Source organism: Tamandua tetradactyla, chromosome 1, assembly GCF_023851605.1.
Source record: "Tamandua tetradactyla isolate mTamTet1 chromosome 1, mTamTet1.pri, whole genome shotgun sequence".
NCBI classification, from domain to species: Eukaryota; Metazoa; Chordata; class Mammalia; order Pilosa; family Myrmecophagidae; genus Tamandua; species Tamandua tetradactyla.
In genome coordinates, this window is record NC_135327.1 from 98,340,826 (window position 1) to 98,355,144 (window position 14,319).

At 37.3% G+C, this 14,319-nt stretch overlaps 1 pseudogene; it reads left to right on the forward strand.

Moving 5' to 3' along the window:
- Nucleotides 1-12,736: 12,736 nt before the first annotated feature.
- On the forward strand, nt 12,737-13,887 carry LOC143681057 (large ribosomal subunit protein uL23 pseudogene; annotated as a pseudogene).
- Nucleotides 13,888-14,319: the final 432 nt, after the last annotated feature.

Here is a 14,319-nt window from a genome sequence, read left to right on the forward strand (position 1 = left end):
CAAATTATAGGACCAACTATGATCTGGAATCTCTGAAGGGAGTAAATGGGGAAAGTGTCAGAGAAAGGAGGGAAAGAGAAAAGGGATCTAAAGAACTTTTTCTTCTCAGTTTTGCCTAGAGCTGACTCTGTACACAGGATTCTCGGGGTGACAGCTCCTTCTAAAAACTGGCAGCCAAATTCTTTCAGATACTTGTTTAAAAATACCCCTTGGCAAGACTTGGAGAGCTGCTTGCATGGCCTCCCAGTGACCACAAGAGGGAGACAGGCTCTGCAGCATCACCACAGCCCCAGTGAAAGCTGTTTTCAGGTGATATTTTTAAGAGCATACAAAGTGCTAAAAAGAGAATTATAACTTCTACCCTTGTTATATCTGCCTCTAGTTTAGTAGATACATATTTCAATTAATTTTGTAATTTTATGTGCTGTAGGATTTGCCAGATAGTTGATTAAAGATACAATATTTCTAAGGAAACTAAAAGAAGGCTGGTCAGGTATGGGGGCATAAAAGAAAGGTTGTAGAGGCATTGACAGGGACCTCCTAAGCTTTCTCGGTGAAGAGGGATCCTTAGCATAGAAGTATTCGAATTCCATAAGAAAGGCCCAACCGCTAACTCTTCAAACCTTGGGGCCCCCCGTGCTCTGGTTCCAGGCTCACAAAACAACTTTTTGATGAGGATTTGGCTTCTCATGTCCCTGGCCAGGGACAGAGTGGTCAAGGACTAAACAAATCTTTAAAAGACAGACCAGAGGGAACTGCCTGAAACTGTAGAGCTGTTTTCCAGTAACCATGTTCCTTGAAGATGAATGTATTATGATATAGCTTTCCTGATGTGACTATGTGATTATGAAAACCTTGTGTCTGATGCTCCTTTTGTCTACAATATTGACAGATGAGAAAAAATATGGATTAAAAATAAATAATAGGGTGAACAAATGATAAAATAAATTTTTAAAAATTTAGTAAATTTTTTTTAAATGTAGAGATACTTTGTTAGGGTAGCTACAATAATTCTTAATCAAAATTTCTCTGGAAATTCTTGTGATTTTTTCCCATATCTATTAGAAGTTGTTTGCCAACTATTTTTGCTCAAAGTGTGATTTTTTTTCCTTTTTTCTCCAACCTCTCTTGCAAAAAAAGAAGTAGGTTTCTGCTGATTCAGCAGACTTCTAATATTTTATATGCCTTTTGGGCTGTGTAACTTAATATTTGTATACTTGATAGTTTGTTTTATTATGTAATTGATAAATGGTGCTACGTATTAATGTAGTTTAACCATATATTTATACTGTCTGGGAATGTGTGGTTATAGTTCTGTGGGAGAAATAATTTGTCAATGTTCACCACCTTGTAAAAACTTAGTGCAAAAGTTTAAACATCTGAATAAATAATGAAATGCATTTGTAAAAAAAAATTTTTTTAAGGAAAGACAAGTTTAAAAAGTTAGTGGTTGAGGATATTCAGGCAAGATGTTTATTCCTTCTCTCTCTCTTTTTACTTTATTAGATAAATTGTCGGGATAAATTGATTTTTTAAAACATTTTTTATGGTGAAATACAACACACATACAAAGAAAAGAAAGAAAAAGCAGTAATTTTCAAAGTACAGTTCAACAAGTAGTTACAGAGCAGATTTCAGAGGATATTATGTGTTACCATTCCACAATTTCAGATTTTTCCTTCTAGCTGCTCCAAAACATTAGAGGTTAACAGAAATAGCAGTAGGGGGTGCGGGGGTAGTTCTTTGGTCGAATTCTCACCTGCCATGTGGGAGACCTGGGTTATATTCCCAGCCCATGCACTTCCCAAAAAAACCAACCAACCAACCAACAAAAACAAACAAACAAAAATTCATCAAATAGTGCTGCAATAACAGGATACTCACACGGAAAAAAAAAAAGAAATGTAACCCCCACCCTACAGCATACAAAAAGAAAGAAAGAAATAGCAATATAGTCATTCAGCAGTCATACTCATTTGTTAAATTTTATTTTCTCTGTTATAATTGATCCTTCTCCCTATCTATAGGGCTCTTTGGCAATGCCTATTCTGACTTTTTCATGTTGAGAAGGGGTATCAGTAATAAAGGATATGGGGATGTAATTAGTTGATAATCTTGGAGAGATTTCAAAACCCTCGGTTTTAGTATTTATCTGGCCTAGGAAACCCCTGGAATTTATAGGTTTAAGGAGAGTAAATTTAGTGCATGAAACTTTATAGAGTCTCACTTAAGAGCCCTAGCCATTCTTCAGAGTTAAGAAGAGTGATATTGCTTACAGTTTGGCAAAACATGGCAATTAGCAATATCAAGCTGAAACTTGCATAAGAGTAGCCTCCAGAATAGCTTTTAGACTCTATTTGATCTCTCGTAGCCACTGATGCCTTATTTTGTATTATTTTGACATTTCTTTCCCCCCTTTTGGTCAGGAAGGCATTGTCTATTCCACTGTGCCAGACTCATCCCTGGGAATCTTGTTCCATGTTGTCAGGGAGACTTTTACCCCTGAATGTCATGTCCCAGGTAGGGGGTAGGGTAAAGATTTTCCTTGCAAAGTTGAGCTTAGAGAAATACCACACCTGAGCGGCAATAGAAATAGTTGCTTTTCCTGGAAGCAACTCTTTGGCCTCATTATAAGTTGTTTTAGCTTCTTTGCTAGAGAAATAAGTTTCATAAATTTAGTCTTCAAAATCAAGGGCTTGGCCTATTTTCTTGGGAGTCCACAAAGTTTGAGAGGGTATTTGGGGTTTCCCAGACTGGAAAGTTTAATAGTCCCATATATTTTCTTCAGTCCCTTAAGGGATTCTGCTGACACTTTTTAATTATCATATGTTTATATGGTATATATACCATAGTCTGAGATATGTCCAGGAATTACATTTAGCTATACAGAATTTGTAAGTCCTCATTTCCATTCTGGGACTCATGAGTTTGAGTTGTTTAAATGAGCTACCTGAACAGGTTGATTTAGATTGTGTGTTACAGAAAATTTAGGTTCTAGATACAATAAACCTTTCTGCCTTTGGTCTCATTCAGTTGGTGAAGGTCTAGTGTACATACACTATCATCTTTTACCCTGTATTCTGATTTACCTTAATCCCAGCCAAATTGTCTTCATTTATATCTCTAAATGAAGCCTGATCTCCTTTTGGTTACTTTAACTGTTATTGTATATAGCTATGCTAACTTTCAGGGCTGCAGAACTCCATTTCTGAGTCTTAGGTGTCACAGAATTACTCAAAGTTCTAGGGAAATACCAGCTTAGACACTGTTCTAGTTTGCTAGCTGCTGGAATGCAATATACCAGAAACAGAATGGCTTTTAAAAAGGGGAATTTAATAAGTTGCCAGTTTACAGTTCTAAGGCCGAGAAAATGCCCCATTTTGTTCTAAAACAAGTCTATAGAAATGTCCAATCTAAGGCATCCTGGGAAAGATACCTTGGTTCAAGAAGGCTGATGAATTTCAGGGTTTCTCTCTCAAGTGGAAGGGCACATGGCGAACACAGAGTTTCTCTCTCAAGTGAAAAGTCACATGGTGAACACAGTCAGGGTTCCTCTCTCATCCGGAAGGGCACATGGTGAACATGGTGTCATCTGCTAGCTTATTCTCCTGGCTTCCTGTTTCATGAAGCTCCCCGGAAGGCATTTTCTTTCTTCATCTCCAAGGGTCGCTGGCTGGTGGACTCTGCTTTGTGGTTCTGTAGCAATCTCTGCTCTCTCCGAATCTCTTATTCTCCAAAATGTTTCCCTTTTTATAGGACTCCAGAAACTTATCAAGACCCACCCAAAAGCGTGGAGACATGTCATCACCTAATCCAGTTTAACAACCACTCTTGATTAAATCATATCTCCAGGGAGATGATCTAATTATAGTTTCAGACATACTGTGTTGCATAGGGATTATTCTGCCTTTACGAAATGGGATTTAGATTAAAACATGGCTTTTCTAGGGGGTATACATTCTTTCAAACCAGCACAGACCTAATTTTGTCTTACTGCTGCACATATTCCATCATAAGTATGTCTATATATCTCCATATATACCACATTTTGTTTATCCACTTGCCTGTTGATGGGCATTTGGATTGTTACCATCTTTTGGCAAATGTGAATAGTGCCACTATGAACATCAGTGTGCAAATATCGGTTCATGTCACTGCTTTCAGCTCTTCTGAGTATATACTGAGTATTGGTATTGCTGGGTCAAAGGGCAACTCTATTTAGTTTTCTGAGGAATTGCCAAACTGTTTTCCACAGCAACTGTACCATTATACATTCCCACCAGCAGTGATTAAGTGTTCCAATTTCTTCACGTCCTTTCCAATATTTGTAGTTTTCTGTTTGTTTAATAACAGCCATTCTTTTGAGGTGATATCTCACTGTCATCTTGATTTGCATTTCCCTTATGGCTAATGAAGATGAGCATCCCTTCATGTGCCTTTTAGTCATTTGCATTTGTTCTTCAGAAAAATATTTATTCATACCCTTTGCCCATTTTATAATTGGTTTGTTTGTTCCTTTGTTGTTGAGTTATGTACACAGGATATCAAGCTTTTATCTGATAAGTTGTTTCCAAATATTTTCTCCCATTAAATTGGCTGCCTCTTCACCTTGTTTATAAAGTCCTTTGAGGCACAGAAGCTTTTGATTTTAAGGAGTTTCCATTTATCTGTTTTTTTTTCATTGCCTGTGCTTTGGGTGTAAGGTTTAAGAAGATACCTCCTATTAGTAGGTTTGAAAATGTTTCCCTATATTTTCTTCTAGGAATTTTATGGTACTAGCTCTTATATTTAGGTCTTTAATTCATTTTTAATTAATTTTTGTATGGGGTGTAAGGAGGGATCCTCTTTCATTCTTTTGGCTATTGATATCCAGTTCTCCCATGCCCATCTATTGAAAAGACTATTCTGTCCTAGTTCCGTGAACTTAGGGGCCTTAACAGAGATCATTGTCCATAGATTTGGTGGTCTATGTACGCAGTCTTGATTCAGTTCCATTGGTCAGTACTTCTACTTTATGGCAGTATCATGCTGTTTTGAGCACTGTGGTTTTATAGTGAGCTTTAAAGTCAAGAAGTTTTAGTCCTCCCACTTTTCTCTCTCTTCTTTTTAGATATCTTTAGCTATTCAAGGTCTCTTTCCCTTCCAAATAAATTTGTTAACTAGCTTTTCCAAGTCTTCAAAGTAGGTTGTTGGGATTTTGATTGGTATTGCGTTGAATCTGTAGATCAGTTTGGGTTAAATTGATATCTTAACTGTATTTAACCTTCCTATCCATAAACAGGGAATGTCTTTCCACCTATTTAGGTCTTTTAAAATTTCTTATAGCAATGTATTGTAACTTTCTGTGTACAAGTCCTTGACATCCCTGGTTAGGCTTATTCCTAGATGCTTGATTCTTTTTGGGGGAGTGGTGGGGTGGTGGTCGTGTATGGTCTAGGAATCAAACCCGGGTCTCCTGCATGGAAGATGAACTTGATTCTTTTAGTTGCTATTTTGAATGGAATTTTTCCTTTGTCTCCTCAGATAGGTCATTGCTCATTATAGAAATATTACTGATTTTTGTACATTAATCTTGCATCACACCACTCTGCTGGATTTGTTTATTAGCTCAAGTAGCTTCATCATAGATTTCTCAGGGATTTCCAAGTGTAGGATCATGTCATCTGTAAATAATGCAAGTTCTATTTCTCCCTTTCCAATTGGGATGCCTTTTATTTCTTTCTCCTGACTAATCACTCTAGCCTGGATTTCTAGTACAATGTTGAATACTAGTGGTGATGATGGGCATCCTTGTCTTGTTCCCAATCCTAAGGGAAATGCTTTCAATCTCTCACAATTAAGTATGATGCTGGCTATGGGTTTTTCATATATGCCCTTTATGATATTGAGGCAGTTTTCTTCAATTCCTTCTTTTGAAGTGTTTTTATCAGGAAAGGATGCTGAATTTTGCCAAATGTTTTTTCAGTGCCAATCAATATGATCATGTTATTCTTCCCTTTCTATTTGTTAATACGCTGTATTACACTGATTGATTTTACTTGCGTTGAATCACCCTTGCGTTCCTGGTATAAATCTCACTTGATCATAATGTATAATCTTTTTAAAAATGTTTTTTAATTTTTATTGACCAAACAAAACAACATACAAATATGAACATTCTTAACATATGAACATTCCTACTTGGTGTATAATCAGTGGCTCACAATATCATCACATAGTTGTATATTCTTCACCATGATCATTTCTTAGAACATTTGCATCATTCCAGAAAAAGAAATAAAAAGAAAAAAGAAAAAACTCATATATACCATACCTCTTACCCCTCCCTCTCGTTGACCACTAGTGTTGCCATCTACCCAATATATTTTAACCTTTATTCCTCCTAATTTTTTCTATACCTCTTACCACTCCCTTTCATTGATAACTAGTATTTCAATCTACTCGATTTATTTTAACATTTGTTCCCCCTATTATTTATTTATTTATAATCAATATTTTTTTTACTTATCTGTCCATACTATAGATAAAAGGAGCATCAGACACATGGTTTTCACAATCACACAGTCACACTTCAAAAGCTATATCATTATACCATCATCTTCAAGAAACATGGCTACTGGGACACAGCTCTACATTTTCAGACACTTCCGTCTAGTCTCTCTAATCCACCCTAAACTAAAAAGGGGATATCTATATAATATGTAAGAATAACCTCCAGTATAACCTCTTGGTTTGAAATCTCTCAACCACTGATACTTTATTTTCTCTCATTTCACTCTTCCCCGTTTCAGTGAAGATTTTCTCAATCCCTTGATGCTGAGTTCCAGCTCATTCTAGGATTTCTGTCCCACGTTGCCAGGGAGTTTCACACCCCTGGTAGTCATGTCCCACATAGAGATGGGGAGGGCAGTGAGTTTGCTTGCCGTGTTGACTTAGAGAGAGAGAGGCCACATCTGAGCAACAAAGGAGGTTCTCTGGGGGTGACTCTTAAGCCTGATTTTAAGTAGGTTTAGCCTATCCTTTGCAGGGATAAGTTACATATGAACAAACCCCAAGATCTAGGGATCAGCCTATTGATTTGGTTGTCCCCACTGCTTGCAAGAATATAAAAAATTCTCCAAATGGGGAAGCTGAATATTTCCTCTTTTCTCCGCATTCCACCAAAGGAACTTTGTAAATACTTCTTTATTCACTGCCCAAATCACTCTGGGATTCATAAAGGCATAATGCTAACCTGGACAAACTAACAAAATCTCAGACCCTATTGTTAAGGAATCTTAATATCATAGCCACCTAAGAGTGACCAGAGAAATCACGGGACTACCACAGATTTTGTCCAAGGGCCGAAGGAACCAGTCCCACCGAGTGTGTTTTTACAGGCAGTCGGGGAAAGAATTAAGTTTTCTGGTTACATTTGCTTTTGATCGATGTACCTGCTATGCTATTAGTATATTTAGGAAAATTCAATCATCACAACAATAAAATGAAGGAAGGAAATCAAGATGAATAATCCACAGAAATTGATTTTATTTCTACCCTGTGTTAAATTTTTAATGACTAAAAAGTCCACTCATAAAAGAAACAGTAGCATTAATAACTGAAGACAGAAAATTTTGTCAAAGTAATTTTAAAATCCTGGGAGATCCTGTATAGATTATTGTAATGCCTGGAAACATCCTAGAGTATATTAAGCAGATAATAAAAAAGTATTGGCAAAGTCCCCTGAGGGATGGGAAAAAGAATATAGAACTATTAAACCTTACCATCAGGGAATCCCGATACTGTGTTAAACTTTGCGAATACCCAAATCAATAGGCCATGCCCTCAATCATTAGGCTTACTCTTGTGAAGCTTATAAAGGCAACGGAGAACCTTAGACTACCTATAGGTATGCCTAATAGTTACTTCTGGAGTACCTCTATTGTTGCTCAGATGTGGCCTCACTCTCTCTAAACCCAACTCTGCATGTGAAATCAATGCCCTCCCCTCTACATGGGACATGACATCCAGGGGTGAAAGTCTCCCTGGGGCCGTGGGAGATGAATCTCAGGGATGAATCCAGACCTGGCCCAGGGGATCAACAATTTCATTCTGGCCAAAAGGGGGGAAAGAAGTGTAATTAATAAAGTATTAGTGGCAGAGAGAGTTCAAATAGATTCAAGAGGCTACTCTAGAGGTTGCTCTTACTCAAGCTTCAGTTACACCTTGCTGCCTATCATAACCTGCACAACCCCCAACCAGGACAATCCCAGTCAATCCTAAAGAACACCTGCAGCAATATATAAGATTCCACAAGTGTTCCTGGCAGTAGAGTAACTTTCCAGAAATCTGCAACCTCCAGATTGGTTCCTGGTCCAGATAAGTCCTGAAACCTAGCCCAGCCTCTCCCAAACATCAGATAGTTCCATCTCCCTACCCCATATTAGGGACAGACCCTTCCAATATCAAAAATTTGAAATTGCCATAATCCAAACAACCCCAAAGAGAGGTATAGAAGGATCAAAGGTGATAGTAGTATTATACATAGAAGATAGAACTTAACAAATGAATATGAATGCTCAATCATTAAATTGATATCTCTTTTAGTTGCCAGTATTTTAGACAGCTAGAAGTAAAAACCTAAAATTGTGACATTGTAACCCATGTCAAAGTCTAAAATATGTTCTATAATTTATTGTGGTGCTGTGCTTTGTCATTTATAGCTTTTTTGTATATATGTTATTCTTCACAAAAAAAAAAGGAAAAAAAGTCCATTGTGATAATAAAAAAGTATTTAAGCCCTCTAGCATCCTATATTCTAGAGCAGCTAGAAGGAAAAGTCTGAGAGGATGGTATGGTAGCCCATGACAACCTCTGGAATCTGTCCTGTAAGCACTTGTTGAAGAGTGCTTTGAAAACTGTTGCTTTTTATTTCTTTACTTTGTATATATGTTATACTATACAATAAAAAAAAAGTTAAAAAGAAAAAAAAAAGATTTAAATATCCCCTCCCCAAAAACAAAATCCTGGGAGAATGTAGAAAAATTAAGCACAACACATCAGCATGAATGGAAAGTTTATGCCCTGATTAAGTCTGAATATAGAGATGATGGTCTGTAGGGCAGTGGTCCTCAGTGTGATCAGCTGCTCTACTAAGAACTTGAATATAATATCTCTCTAAGTCTTCATAGCAACCCCATTGCTGGGCATCACCAGCCACACGTACCACAGAGGTGTGGGTTAGACAGCTAAAATGTTTAGCTCCTACAGTCCCACGGTTCCTGAGTGGTAGCACCAGAATTAAAATACAGATCTGCTTTACTCCAAAGCTATGTTTTGCCCCCCAAAGAAGGCTACCTCATAAATTAATGATGCTAATAAAATAATTTTGTGACTGCAAAAAAGCTATATAATAAAAACCTGACTGTTATGTACAGCATGTCCAATTCCCCTGCTCCCAAATGCCAGGAAGCCCTAGGACAACCACATATTCTTATGTGACTTACACTCAATAATGTGCTACTATAACCACCATCCATTTCCAAATCTTTACAATCAATCTAAATAGAAATTCTGTACAAATTAAGCATCACCAACCCATTCTCTACCCCCAATTTATCCCCGGTAACCTATATTCTAGATTCTAACTCTATGAGCTTGCTTATTATAATTAGTTCAATAATTTCTTTTTGTCCCTGAAGAATATTTCATTGTATGGATATGCCATAGTTGTGTATCCATTCATCTATTGAAGGGCATCTTGGTTGTTTCCGATTTGGGGTAGTTATGAATAAAGCTGCTATAAACATTTGCATGCAGATTTTTGTGTGGACATAGCTTTTCAACTCCTATGGGTAAAAGGAGTGCAATTGCGGGAACATACGGAAAGCCTATGATTAGCCTTGTAAGAAACTGCCTAATAGTCTTCTGAAGTGGCACACCGCTTTGCCTTCCTGTCAGCAGTGAATGAGGGCTCCAGTCATTCCACGCTCTCACCAGCATTTGTTGTTGTCTAATTTATTTTAAAAAGCTAGTATAACCTGATTTCCAAACCAAAGAAAAACATTATGAAAAAGAAAAATTCAGACTCTTCATTCATAAATATGGACACAAACATTCTAAACAAAATGTTTGCAAATTAATCCAACAATATATAAAAATATACCAAATTAGACAAGAATAATTCAAAATATTAGAAAATCCTATGATATAATCCATTATATTGATAAATGGAAAGATTAAACCATAAGATGACCTCAATAATTACAGATAAAGCATTTGATAACACTCAACCATCCATGCTGAAAAAAAAATCTTAGAAAATTAGGAATAGAAAGAATGTCTTTAACTTGATTAAAAAACAACAACAAATATCAGTATAAATTGGTAAACATTGGATGTATTTTCATAAAGCAAGTAGTGATACAAGGAGGTCCACTATTATCATTTCTAATACGTTGACATTATACTAGAGAAATAGAACAAAAACAAAGAAATAAAAAATTAGAAGAAGAATAATAATTAAAACTTAAACATTGTATTAGATGTTCATGCCAACAAAAGATATTAAAAAGAACATATCCAGCCATTGGAAAGAAGGAAATAAAACTGTCATTGTTTGCAGTTTACAAAGAGAAAAGTCAACAAGGTATTCTATTATTATCTTGTTATTAGAATTAGTAGTCAGCAAAGTTGCTGGAGATTAGATTACTGTGCTGGTTTGAAACTATATTATACCTCAGAAAAACCATGACTAATCCAGTCTTGTGTGAGCAGACCAATTGTTTATGGTGGGACCTTAGTTAAGGTTCTCTAGAGAAACAGAATCAACAGGGAACACTTACAAATATAAAATTTATAAAAGTGTCTTACGTGACTGCAGAAACACAGAGTCCAAAATCTGCAGGGCAGGCTGTGAAGCCGACGACTCCGATGGAGGGTCTGTACAAACTCCACAGGAGAGGCTCGCCAGCTGAAGCAGGAATAGAACCTGTCTCTTCTGAATCCTTAAAAGGCTTCCCATGATTAGATTAAGCATCACTCATTGCAGAAGACACTCCCCTTTGGCTGGTTACAAATGGACTCAGGTGTGGATGCAGCTGACGTGATCATGATCTAATTCTATGAAATGTCCTCATTGCAACAAACAGGCCAGCACTTGCCCAACCAGACAAACAGGTACCACAACTTGGCCAAGTTGACACATGAACCTGACTATGACACATGGAGATGTGACTCACCCAATTGGGGATGGGATCTTTTGATTAAGTGGTTTTCATGGAGATGTGTCTCTGCCTATTCAAGGTGGGTCTTAATCTGTTTACTGGAGTCCTTTAAGAGGGAGCCATATTGGAGAACGCTCAGAGCCAACATAGAGATGTTTGGAGATGCAGAAAGAAAACGCCCCCAGGAAAGCTGTTTGAAACCAAAAGCCAAAGACTAGCAGATGCCAGCCACGAATCCTCCCAGCTGACAGAGGTGTTCTGGACCCCATCGGCCTTTCTTGAGTCAAGGTATCTTTCTCTGGATGCCTTAATATGGACATTTTTATGATACTGACACCAGAACTATAAACTTGTAACTTAATAAGTCACCTGTATAAAAAGTCAACTCCTTCAGTGAAGGGGAGGGGTAAGGGGTATGGTATATATTAATTTTTTTCCGTTTTCTTTTTATTGCTTTTTCTGAATTAATGCAGATATTCTAAGAAATGATCATGATGATGAATATACAACTATGTGATAAAAAAAAAAGCCAACTCTTTTCTGGTATTTTCCATTCCAGCAGCATTAGCAAACTAAAATAATTACTATTTAAAAACTGTAGTATTTTTTATATGCCAGCAACAAATAACTGGAAAATATAGTAAACTACTAAATGTCAAATACTAGGAATAAATGTAACAATATGCATGTAAAATCTCTTCAGGGGAAGTTATAAAACTTAAGAGACACTAACGAAGAGCCAAATAAATGGAGAAACATACCATGTTAATGGAGTAGACTCATTATCTTAAATATACCAGTTCTTCCCAAATCAATTTATGGATTCAACGCAATTACAGTCAAAATCCCAATAGATTTTTTTCATGCACTTGATAAACTCATTTAAAATATAAGTGGAAAATAAAGGGCCAAGAGAAGGAGAGCAGGGAAGAGGTTTTATTCCCATCTGATGCAGAACTTATTATGATGAAAAAGAAGTAGAATAGGATGGTACTATTGAAATATGGCCAGTGGTATAAAATAGACTCAGGCTCAAATCCAAGGATTTTTTGAACTTCGGAATATGATGGAAGTAACATGTTTAAAGAGTGGGCAGAGGAGGAGATTGTAAATAAATGAAGTTGGAAAAAAATGGTTATACATGAGGAAAAAAGTGAAATATGTTTCCTACTTTATATCATATTTCAAATCATCTTTAGATAAAGAAATAAACTATTAAAAATAAAACTTTAGTATAGGGCTGTGCAATGGTGGCTCAGTGGCAGAGTTCTTGCATGCCATGCCAGAGACCTGGATTCAATTCCCAGAGCTTACCCATGCAAAAAAAAAAAACCTGGGTGCATGGGTGATTTAGTGGTAGAATGCTCGCCTTCCATGTGGGAGACCTGGGTTCAATTCCCAGACCTGCAACTCCCTCAAAAATTTTTAACTCAGTACAAATTATTGACTTAGTAATAATGTGTACTTTGGTGTGGGGAAAGATGCTTTTTAAAAATCACACACACACACAAAAAAAAACACTTTTCACAAAGATGAAAGTAAATAAGGAAGCCCCTGCCCCTCCCCAAAGCCAAAGCAAAGGCTTTGAAAGCTAAGAATGCAGTTGTGCTGCTTTGAAAGTATTATGTACCCCAAAAAATGCCATGTTTTCATCCTGATTCAGTCTTGTAGAGGCAGCCATATCTTTTAATCCTGATCCAATATTGTAGGTGTAAACTTTTGATTAGGTTATCTCCAGAGAGATGTGACACACCAGATTGTGGGTATGACCTTTTGATTACATGAAGATGTAACTCCCCCCATTCCAGGTGGACCTTGATCAGTTCACCGGGATCCTTTAAAAGAAGAAGCATGTGGAGAGAGTTAGAAATGACAGAGCTGACACAGATACTGACACTTGGAGAACAGAGACACAGATGTTTGAAAGATGCTTGGAGCCCATCAGATGTCACCATGAGATGTTAAGCAAGCCAGAACCTGGAAAGAGCCAAGAGAAGCCAAGAGATGAAAGCCAGCCCCAGAGAAGCAAAGTGAGGAACCTCCAAAGGAACAGAGGCTGAAAGCAGTGGAGCCCAGGAGCAAGGGAATAGCAGATGGCAGCCACGTGACTTCCCAGATGACCCATCAACCTATCTTGAATTAAACTATCTTTCCCTGGATGCCTTAGTTGGACATTTTCATAGGCTTAGAATTGTAAACTTGTAAATTATTAAATCGCTTTTCAAAAGCCATTCCATTTCTGGTATATGCATTTTGGCAGCTTATAAACTAATACAGCAGTACTGAAAGGTGTGCACAGCCACAAAAAAAAAGAAGATTCACACTTCAGCCACATTCCATCAGCCCAAGACACTGCATCTCAGAAGACAACACAAATATCCTCAGAACACCCCCAGGAGAAACAAGCTTGACTACTCTGCCATCATGAAGATCCCCCTGACCCCTGAATCAACGGCAAAGAAGACTGAAGACAACAACACACTCGTGTTCAGTGTGGATGTCAAGGCCAACAAGCATCAGATAAAACAGGCTGTGAAGAAGCTCTATGACATTGACGTGGCCAAGGTCAACACTCTGATCAGGCCTGATGGAGAGAAGACGGCATGTGTTCGACTGGCTCCTGACTATGACGCTTTGGATGTTACCAGCAACATTGGGATCATCTAAATTGAGTCTAGCTGGCAAAATCTAAATACAAGTTTTTTTATCGTAAAAAAAAATCACAAAAAAAGTAACTATTAAAGAAATTGGCTGTATTAAAATTGAGAATTTGTATTCATCAAAAGTTATCTTAAAAAGTTAAAAGACACATTGGGAGAAGATATTTCTTAGAATAAGAGCAGATACACAGGATCTCTCATGTAGGTTGTAGAGTGAGACTTGGTACAACCACTTTGGAAACATTTTGTCATTATGTTGTATAGTGCAGCATGCACACACCCTGTTCCCTAGCAATTCCACATCCAAGTATACCCAAGAGAAGCTTTCCATATGAATCATAGGATATGTGCAAGAATGCTCACAGAAGGACTGTTAGCTATAACAAAAACCTGGCAACAGCCCCCATGTCCATTATAGGCAAGTAGATGATGAAATGGGACGTATTCACAAAAAG